This window comes from Chenopodium quinoa, unplaced genomic scaffold (assembly GCF_001683475.1).
Source record: "Chenopodium quinoa cultivar QQ74 unplaced genomic scaffold, ASM168347v1, whole genome shotgun sequence".
In the NCBI taxonomy this organism is placed as follows: Eukaryota; Viridiplantae; Streptophyta; class Magnoliopsida; order Caryophyllales; family Amaranthaceae; genus Chenopodium; species Chenopodium quinoa.
Window position 1 is genome coordinate 151,092 of NW_018744874.1, and position 11,311 is coordinate 162,402.

General features: G+C 32.5%; 1 long non-coding RNA gene across 1 annotated transcript; it reads right to left on the reverse strand.

The window, feature by feature from the left end:
* Positions 1 to 8,902: 8,902 nt before the first annotated feature.
* Positions 8,903 to 11,245, reverse strand: LOC110704942. Its single transcript, XR_002508026.1, has 2 exons — positions 10,684 to 11,245; positions 8,903 to 9,566 (listed from the first exon to the last, which is right to left on the reverse strand). It is a non-coding gene; the product is annotated as an uncharacterized LOC110704942 (long non-coding RNA).
* Between the last annotated feature and the right edge of the window lie 66 nt (positions 11,246 to 11,311).

An 11,311-nucleotide genomic window follows, 5' to 3' on the forward strand; every position in this document is an offset into this window, starting at 1 on the left:
TACAGGAAAAAGGGAGAAATGGTCACAAAGGTAATTGATACAATCAACAGGGATGTCTCAAGGTGGATGTTGATTGAAAAAGTCATTCCAGCAATTATGGAAAAATGGCCTCACACAGGTCAACACAACACAATCTACATTCAGCAAGATAATGCAAAGGCACATATTACTCAAGATGATGCAGTTTGGCAAGAACATTGTGAACAACCAGGGTTCACTTTTATATTAACTCAGCAACCACCAAACAGTCCAGACATGAATGTTCTGGATTTGGGCTTTCAGAAGCATTCAATCACTTCAACACAAGAAAATGGCAAAGACACCAGACCAGTTGATAAAGGCTGTTGAAGATGCATTTAGTGAGCTACCTCCTAATAGGTTGTTCAAGGTGTGGGTAACTTTGTGCCACACAATGAACCAAATTCTGAAAAGTAAAGGTTCTAACAGATTTGAACCTCCACATGTTAACAAAGATAGGCTGGAAAGAGAGGGAAGGCTACAAGATCCTATAGAAGCTCCTATGTGGGCTGTGATTGATGCATGGGAGATAGTGTACATGGACAAGCCAGACTCAAATGATGAGCAAGACACTGAAGAGGTCAACATTGACAACACACAAGCAATTGAAGAGCACAACACACAAGAAAGACCAAACACAGAGGCATATAGGCCTGTTATGGCAAATGATCATGAAGCATCTACTTCAAATGCCAATGCAGAGTAGTGAATAGGGGTCAAGTGTAAAAAAATTTGGCATGTTTATTTTTATATTTTGTTCTGATCTTTTGGTTAAGACATTAGGTGAATATAAATATGTAATCAAATCCTTTATTATGGAATGAAACATGCACAAAAATTTTGGAAAACAAAGTGCTCTAAAACTGTCATTGCACTCTTTTATTGTTAACTCAGATTGTCCCCAAGCATCATTGACACACCAACCAAACATCCACACACAATCCATAGTCAGCAAAGAAAATAATTCAAGAGTAGTCTGAGTTATTCTCTAAGGATAGCAGAATGATAGGGCATTTAAAGTTGGGCATCTCAACAAAAAAAGACTCATCATTGTCAAATAAAACCGACACCTTATGTTGTTTCAACAGATGAAGTGTATAAATAGGTAAATACCATTATATAAACTACTTACACACCCCAAGTGTTGAACAACATAAGTAACATAAGTTAAATTACAACATACGCAAGGTCTCAGGGCATTTAGTGCATATTCATTGAAGACTTATATTTTGGATTACAAGCTCACACAAAGGACACACAAGCAATCTCATCTAACCAAACAAGTCACCAAAACACAATACATGTTATATGGCAAAAACAAAATGCCTCCTAACATCATACTCCCATCATTCATCATTGACCTTATCAAATTAGGATCACTCACATAATGTCTTATTACCTAATGGGATAATTGTGAAGTGGTCAATAATTTGAACATCTAAACATATATCCCATTGGTAATAAAACACTAAGTGTAAGGACATGTTATGACAAAAGGTCTCAGATTTTAAAGTTTTTATCATAATAGGCAAATTGAGCAGCCAAATAAAACTCATATCATGCTTTATAGATTCCTTGAGGAAGATGGTACCTTGTGGTCTAAATGACATGAACAAGATCCTATATGCCTTCTAAATGCCCAAATAAAATATCATCACAGACCTCATCCTAGGCATATACTCAACACAGCAACACATCAAACCAACATCAGTATACAAGTACTCAAAACAGCCACACATCAACCCAACATGAGTATACAAGTACTCAAAACAGCCACACATCAACCCAACATGAGTATACAAGTAATCAAAAAATGCCAAACATCAACCCAACATGAGTATACAAGTACAATTTTAGGCAACCAACAAGGCATATCCAAACAAGGCATATCCAACCAACATAGGCCACCAACAAGGCGTATTTAACCAACATATCATGATAATAGGCAACAAAATTAATACCCAATCCAAAAGAGCATATCAACAAGACTACCAAAGATCATCATCATCAACAACAAAAAAAAAACCAAAACAAAACCAACAAGATAATCCTCATGTTCTAAATACAACCAACCATCACATTCAATTATCCCCAGTCTTAGAAAACAAAAGAAACCACAACATATAACAGCAAGGCATTCTGAAACTTAGCTGTGAGATTCATTATCAGAATCCTTTCTCTGGGACATAGGCAACTTAGAAGGGGAGCAACCACCATCATCATCATTGGAGTCTGAACAGTCTGAGTCCACATTGTCATAAGGTCTTGGCAAACCCTTCTTCCCGCATTGCCTTCTGTACCAATTATGAGGCCAATAGTCAGAGTCTGCAGGAGGCATTCCTGTTGGGACAATTCCAAATCTAATTCTCAAAGTCTCATTGCTGTAACTGTGCTTCCCATCACAGCCACTGCCTAATTCACAGTCACGGTCAGTGCATTGGTAGGACTCAGATGTGTAGTGTGATCTGGAATCAGCTAATATCCTGTCAATAAGTGAACTAGTTTGTTGGTCCAAAGGAATGGAAACACGGGGTTTGACAGGAGAGTTGGCAGGAGCTTTCACATTAGAGGTAGATGGGAGTTTAGCTGGAGATTTTGGTGGTTTGGCTGGAGAATTAGATGGTTTATCAACCTCTTCTCTGCTTGCCTTCCGCTTTCTATACATTTCATAGCCGTGAGTGTGATGAGAGTGTGATTCATTTGAACCAGGGGACTGACTCATGGTCACATGCAACCTGAAAAGCAACCAGGGGACTCACTCAATCATGACTTAATCAACATGTAACCAATTAAGACAGCCAACCATCAAAAAAGCAAGTGTAAATGAGTATACATTGTCCCAACATGTTTAAATGAGTGTACAATCACTCAAGACAACCACACATCAAACCAATATCATTATATGAGTATACAAGTACTCAAGACAGCCACACATCAAACCAATATCATTATATGTGCATACAAGTACTCAAGACAGCCACACATCAAACCAATATCATTATATGAGTACACAAGTACTAAAGACACCCACACATCAAACCAACATGAGTATACAATCACTCAAGATGCATAACAATGGGTCCTTTGTTCCTGTTTCAACCATGAAGCATTCAAACAAAAGGACTCATGTTATAACAATGTCAACAATACATAACTAAACCTCTAACATTGTTTCCCAAATCATAGCTCTCATATATTGAATAGTGAAGTGTACATGCAACTGAATAAATAAATATACATGCAATTGAACATTGACCCCTAAATCATGTGAACAGTGAAACCCTAATTCACAAAATTGAACAGATAACCTTACTAGGGAAAATATATAAAATCGCAAACATAAATATTCACAATATAATCAAGATTTAGGGGAACATATTTTAAATCCAAATCATACTCCATAACATTGAACGAAATCAAGATCTATGACAAAGAAGTAAACATCGGCAAAAATAATCAGAAAATTGTAATTATTTCAGTAAAACATCATAAAGAATCAAGAAATACCCCATATAATCAAATTACTCAGACCAGAAAATTGAAAAAAAATATATACAGGAAATCGAAAAAAAACGATACTTTAAAAAGGGCGGATTCACAAAATTAGATGAGGGCTTTGATTCGTTCGAACACGTACAGAAAAAATCAACAATTTTTCCGGCGCTTTTGAACCCCAAGTTGCTCGATTTTAAGAGAGATAATGAAGAAATGAGTCGTTCTTCAATGGAAGAACCCAGAAAACCAAAGAAATGAAGAGAGAGAAAATAAGAGAGAGAAATTAAGAGAGAGAAAGCACCATTTCAAAAGTATTCAGAACACCAAAAATCAAGGGAGACAATTCATTCATTATGGCACAAGTACAAATACAATTATAAGGGTATTTTGGGTTTCACAGATAATAAAGCCAAAAAAATTGAGGGCATATAAGTAATTTTGTGTTATTGTATGGGAACAAAAAATGTGAAATGTGACTAACATTTTGGGTGTCCAAAAATGGAAATAGTGACTATCATTCGGGGACGGAGGGAGTATTATGAATCAATAATCAGCATTAACAAAGATGAAAAAACAAGCACTACAAAATGAGACACTTTTGAAAAGAAGATTATTCAATTTAATTTGTATAGGTGGTGACTCGTGAGTGAAGTCCGTGCAAGGCATTAGCATAATTGCATGTGCTGTTACACTAGTTTTGATGATAGATTTGATCATGTCCTAGAACAATCAACTCGTTTCGCAAGATAAAACCAAAAGAAGATATTTCTAAGTACGTGATAAAATGACAAGATTACCATTAATCCTTCTTCTATTACTTAAAAGGGAGTATTAAGTAAGTTAGAATCAAGTAATAATTGTAATTAACTTAAAAATAGTGTTAATTAACATCCCAAATGGGTGTCGAGGGCCAGTTGGCAGCGATTTGGACTGAACGTAAAACATGGGTCCATTAAACTTTGAATACTTTAACAACTAATTAATACTAATAATAATAATAATAATAATAATAAGAAGAAGAAATTTGATGTGACCACTGACCGCCCAACTAGGTGTCTAGGTGGCTTGCAAATCGTAATCGTTGTGTTTGGTCCTCCAAAGTATGATCACTCATAAGATGTTTGCCAAATGAATAACGTAATCCTTCTATAGTACTATTATGCTAGTCAATACTAGTCAATACTCAATAGTCATCTAAAATTGTCATAAATTATTTATTTTTATTACTGGTACTCCCTGTTTTAATTTGTTAGTCCATATACTACTACCTCCGTTACAGGTTATGTGCAACGATTTGACATAAAGCAGAGAGGAAAAATGTCTAATCGTTGCACATAACTTGCAACGGAGGTAGTATTTTGGCTGTTTCAAAAATATCTATCCATACTAAATGTATTCCATTTTCAACTTAGTTTTTATTTTCTATTTCATACTTATTAAATTATGATTGGTTAGATGAATTTATTGTGAATTAATGACATAACTCTAAATAAAAAAATTACTCCTTTAGTTTATGCAATTATGCTAATGCTTTCCTAAAAAAATAAAAAAAAATTAAATAATACAAAAGTATTTATGATTTGTTTTTTTTAATATTAATGCTAAATTTCAAATATTCACCTTTTTTTTTTATTATTTTATGTGATTAATTCCATAAGAGATCATCATATTGAAAACGACGCATTATTTTTTGTCCTATTCGCTTTATATTTTAGGACACTTAACTTATTTTACTTTGTTTTATACGGTATTTGATGAATACCAACTACCTTATATTTCCTATCACACTTATTTTTATAACATTTACACTTTTTCACATACTTTTCCTCTTTTGTCCTCATCTTTTCAAGTTAAAGATTATAAAAACACTTTCATATTGCGAATGACTTAAGTTTTTCTATTCCAAAAATTATATACTATAAAGTAGTTTTTTAATTCCATTGGGTTTTATTTATTAAAAAAAGAAAGTATTGTATGAATATGGACTCCTCGTGAGACATAAATATAAGCTACCGGACATTTTATATAAATTTTTAATCTCGACTTTTGTAATTTAAATATAAGTTTTTAGACATTCCAAATAAATTATGTAAAATTTTCATGCAAGTATGATACTTCTATGTATTGTGTGAGTGGATGGACTTACTTAGCTAATATCTTATGTTAATTACCCTACACAATTATTAATGATGATATAATATCAAATTCTATTTGTCCTAGTGATAGACCCACGGGCTTTGGAAATATATCCTCTATTCAATAATTTGCAACATTTTTTATTTTATTGTTGCAAGACTTGCAACTAGCTAGCTTGCAACAAACCGGGAAGAAATAGTCATAATCTAATGTGATTGACACCATTAAGGATAAAGCACATAGGATTAGTATAAAGTAAATACTCCCTAAGTCCCTTTACAAAGGTAAAGTGTACTAAAATAATTTAAAATTGAAACTTTTAAGGGTGACACTTCTTAAACCTTATCATAAATATTACACAAAATATCGTAAGCATTATTTTTAAAATTGATATATTCAACTAGTCACTAATGACATGGGTTCCACATCCTACTTTATTTAGTTTTGATTTTTAAAGTAATAATTATAAAGGATAAGCCCAATTAGCCAAGGGTAGTCTATGTTCTATGATCTAAGCAAATTATAATCGTATCTCAAAAACATTATCTTTATCTTTATTTTAAGGGTCATATAATCAATTACGTGATATCATCATATATATGGCTCTTCAAAATAAGGGAGGCCTCTTTCTTGTTATATTTGAATTACTTATTTAAAAAAAAAAAAAGAAAGAAAAAGAAAAAAAAAAAGAAATTTGAAGTTCAAAGGTTATGGAATACAGGAATAGTATATTAATATTGTAAAAATTTCACAATTATTTCGAAAAGTAGAAAAAATTAATTTGATTGTCATTTTCATGGAGAAAGGTCTATCTAAATTAATCAAAGATATTATCATTAGGTAGAATAATTTTCTAAACGTATAAAAAGACATATACTTAGTATATTCAAATATTCAATGCTTAAATTATTGATAACTTGATAAGCTTAATAATTAGCCACTAGACACAGTACACATTATTAGTACTATTTGTATATAAATCTACAAGGTTCACGAAAGCTTATCATATCCTTTAGAAGACTATAAGATAACAAGTTATATTAAATTATAAAGTACGATTAGTCAAAAGTGGTGTACCAAATTCACTACATCACTTTGATATTACTTCCGTCTAGAGTTAATATAACTTCATTAAGCAAGTGTCAACTAAATTTCTTAATTATGGATTTATAAATTAGTACTTGTTACTTAAGGTATGGCTTTGACATTGGATTATGTGTTGACAAATATGATATGCTATTTGTCATCAATAAGATTAATAGTGGATCATGTATGAGATGGACCATAGATTGTGATTACTTACATTCTTCAACCTTCTAATATAAGATAAGTCGTAGTGCGTGTTTTATTATGTCTATTTTGAATACGTTTGATACGTAATTAGCTGATTAATATAACTAGTCGTAGTAACCAAGCTAGTTGGTTACATTACATGCTTGTCAGCTAACTCTTTAAATTATCTATTTTTTATACGTACACCAAAGCTTATAATACTCTTTTGCATCCTAACGCATCTTTATTTAGCTACAATGTATAATCTGATCTTGTATGAGACGAATAGAGTGTACTGTGATATTGAGGATCAGATGATGTATCACAATTATTGTGATTTGTTATGCTGTAATCTTTAACTTTGTATGAATAAGTCAAGAATCTAACTAAGTTTGAGTTTATCGATTATAAGACATGAAATAAGTAAGCTTAATTAGGTTAAAAAAAAAAAGTAAGCTTAATTAAATTACCACTGCACCAACCTAGTAGGAGGTGACAACTAAGTAGTTAGTAGATCGTCTTCATACTTTAGTGAAAGAGGATGATAATTCAACCAACAATGAAAATAAAAAAATAAGAAAATTGTGCACTTTTGTTATTTCTTATAATTGCTGTTGAAAAAAGAGTGACAAGATCACAACAATGACCACTTATTCTCATTCAACAATGATAGATGATGCATGTTTGTTGCTTCATTTGCTTCTAAATACTACTTCTTCCAATTTGTGGATCTCTAATTGCAAGAAGAGGATAACTATTCAACAATTGTAGTTTAAATGAAGACACTTTTGTTTGATTCTATTTGTTAAATTCGAATACTTTTGGTAGATCATATAATACAATTCAATTTGTTAACTTTTTTTTTGTCAAAAATAAGGTACTTTGTTGTTGAAAATTCTAATTTGAGAGTATTGTCAAGCGTTTTGATATTTTCACAAAATACAATTATTAACCGTTAATTACCTAGCTACTCCATAAAATTCAAAATGCACATTAGAGCATCTCTAATAGCAAATTAATTGTTAAATTAGCTTGTCTTGTCTTGTCATGCCACATATGGTTTCAAGTTAAACCTCTTTGTAATTATTTTGTGCCCCAATGGCTAGCTACTAGCTTGCTAATTAAATAAACTTGACTTTCTCAATTAGCTTTATTAATTTAATGAGTTTAATATATTAACCTCCAAAAATTATGAAAACTTTTTTGGCCAATAAGCTAATTGTACTTGTTAGCTCTGTCAAGCTAGTAGCTAGATACCGTTGAAAAATTGCAAGCAAATCCCTAACTACATTGGATTTGCTCTTATGGACTATAACCATACTTGACAATTACTGATATTGAAATTAGTTGATAGTAGTAGTCTCTTTTTGTAACTAATTGTATCATTGCATTCGTCTAACAATATATTACTCTTTTCACGAATGACAATTACATGTTTTATATTTTTATTAAACAAGCACTAGAGTACAAAACATCACGCTAAACCTTTTTTAAAGAAAAAAAAAAAACCTCAAACATAGTCAACTTCTTCGTCAAAAAGGTTTTTCCAATTATTTTACAATTTAAATGCACCAAAAAAAAAAGTATATAGTATCCATTATTGTTTATGATTAAGTCATATAAAAGTGGAATAATGAACACTATCTAAATTAGAGATTCCGGGGCTTTGCCCCTCGTTTGCCAAAAAAAAAAAAAAAAAAAAAATCTAAATTAGAGATGCAAGGGTCAAGGAAATATAATAAATTAATAGTTAATATTCTGAAAAATTACCCTTGAAATCATATTAAATCATCACCTATTGTTACGAACACAACTTATTAATCAATATCAATATCTTTCTCTACGACATTACCAATTGTCAAATATAACTTATTATTTAATTGTCCAAAAAAAAAAAAAAAAAAAAATAAATTGGCACAAAGCCACAAAGGTGTCTCATTCATTTCGATTAGATAAAGTTGTAGAGTTCTCAAGCAATAAGAAACAAACAAAGATATTCCATAAAAATTCAGTTGTGTTTGTAAATTGTAATGTATACCAATAAAAATACAAAAAAACAAAATCAATACTCTTATAGGAGTCTTACAATATATCTTTGAACTCCTCAAAATTTAACAAAGATAACAAAAATAAAATAGAGGAACATTTATAATTTTTGTGTAAAAAAACAATCACCTAACCAAAAGTGTATTGTTATTCTAAGATAGGCTAAACCTGGTGGGCTTGTGCTTAAAGCGCCAACGCCTTTGGAGGTCATGTCTTGATGGGTTGATAATCTGTAACAATAAGGCCTTCAACAGGTTGGTCTTTATGGCACTGTTGGGCTCAATTTTCCTGAATTTGGGCTTTGCTGGTGGAGATCTCATCGGAAACTTTCGTCGGCCGCGGTGGAAGCTGCACCGGAAAGAGCCTTGATGGGTGGTAGGAGAGCAAAGGCATGTTCTTTTGGTGGTGGAGTTTGAGGTTTTGGTAGCCATGCTAACATGTTTTTCCATTTGCAATATTATCTCCTATTCTCTAGGCATGCTTATTACATAGGAGGAGAATGACCAAGTTACACCTTGCCTATTCCAAAATTAAATTTTGATTGGACTATTAGTAATGGTGCACAACGAAGGTGTTGACCTTATCCAATAGTTATCCACCTAAATCATACATGGATATTCATTATAAGATTATGAGAATAATTAAGGGCAAGGTAGGTCTAGTGGCCGAAGTTCTTGTTTATCTTTTAATTTGAAGATTAAATCAGACAAGATTTGATGTTTGATGTCATGAATTTCTACATATCATAAAGATTTTGCTTGAATTTAAGATTTTGTACATCTATAATTTTAGTTTATAGGAGCATTAAAGACTTCTTAAAACAAACGTTTTATCGCTTTTAATTAGGGGATGATTGTTTGATTTAGTATATTTGTATTGGCTATACTTAGTAGTACATGTGTACCCTAAAATATTGCTAACTAGTCAAAGACTTTAATATCATCTAAAACTAATTAATTTTAGAATTGAATGCAAATTTTGAGATGTGACAGGTATATATGAACGGTTGATTTTATCATTTTGAATAGGTTGCTAACCAATTTAGTCATCTTTTGCTTTCATGTTTCAAGAGTTGATTGTAACACTGTACGCATTTTTGGTTGACACTCAACACAAATCCGATCATCTCATCAAACGCTTCTTAAATTACAATTAAAAAACAACCCAACAACAATAACTTTAATCTCTTCCTTTAAATTTTTAATGTTTTAATTTTAATGAATCAAATGCTACACGAATGATCATTGTTATTAAAGTAACTTTTTTTACAAGATTAATAAAGACAACAATCTTATTAAAACAACATATACATATAACAATTACTACATATTGTGTGACAAAACAACTAAAAAAAAGTAATACACTTTCTATAGCTACTTGACATACCACATTTATTTCATAATTCATTTAACATTTTGATTTTTTGCCTGATTTATAAAATTTTACTACTTTTTTTCATAGAAAATATATCAAAAGCTAATATTATACGAGGTACTTTGTATAATTACATAGTTGGATTGGTTTCATTAAATATCAAGTTTTTATTAAAATGTTAATTTATACAAAGTATATTATATAAAAAAAAGTCAAATTTGTAAAAAAGTCAAATATGTCAATTATTCTGAAACAGAGAAAGTACTTAGGGGCCGTTTGGTTCGCACAGGGTAATCGGAATGGAATGAACAAAGGGAAAGACAAGGAATGGAATGAAATTACCTAAAATTGTGTATGCTGTTTGTTTTATAACAAAGAGAATGAGCCCCACCACCACACCACCACCACACAGCCACCTACACTTTCACTCTCCACCGTTTCCAGCCACCACCCAGCCACCAAACCCCTCGCCGCTGCTCCCTCACCGTGCGCCTCCCTTCGCCGGCCGTCCCCGCCCCTCGCAAATCCTCCCTCAGCCACGAATGAAGCCTAGCCACGAATGGATCCCAGTATTCCCGTCGCTGCCCAGAAATACTCAACTCTATGCCAACATAATTAGATCTAGACAAACTCAATCAAAACTTCAATCATCAGAACACAACATATTAATACAACCAAATACCTCAGATCTAAAATGTTTTCGTACACTAAACATCCTAAATCAACTTTCAAATATCAAACAAACTGCAAATCATTTCAAATTCAAATAAATTCATTTGCGAGGGGCGGGGAGGGGCAGATTTGCGGGGAGAGGGGAAGGGCAGCGACGGGAAGGGGCAGGGCGGGGCTTTGGGAGGGCTAGGCGGCGGTTTAACGGTGATAGGGAGGGCTGGGTGGGTGGTGGTGGTTATTTCGCGGGGGTTGTGGTTGTTTTTGCGGGGGAGGGGAGGGCGGCGAGGATCGGGGGTGG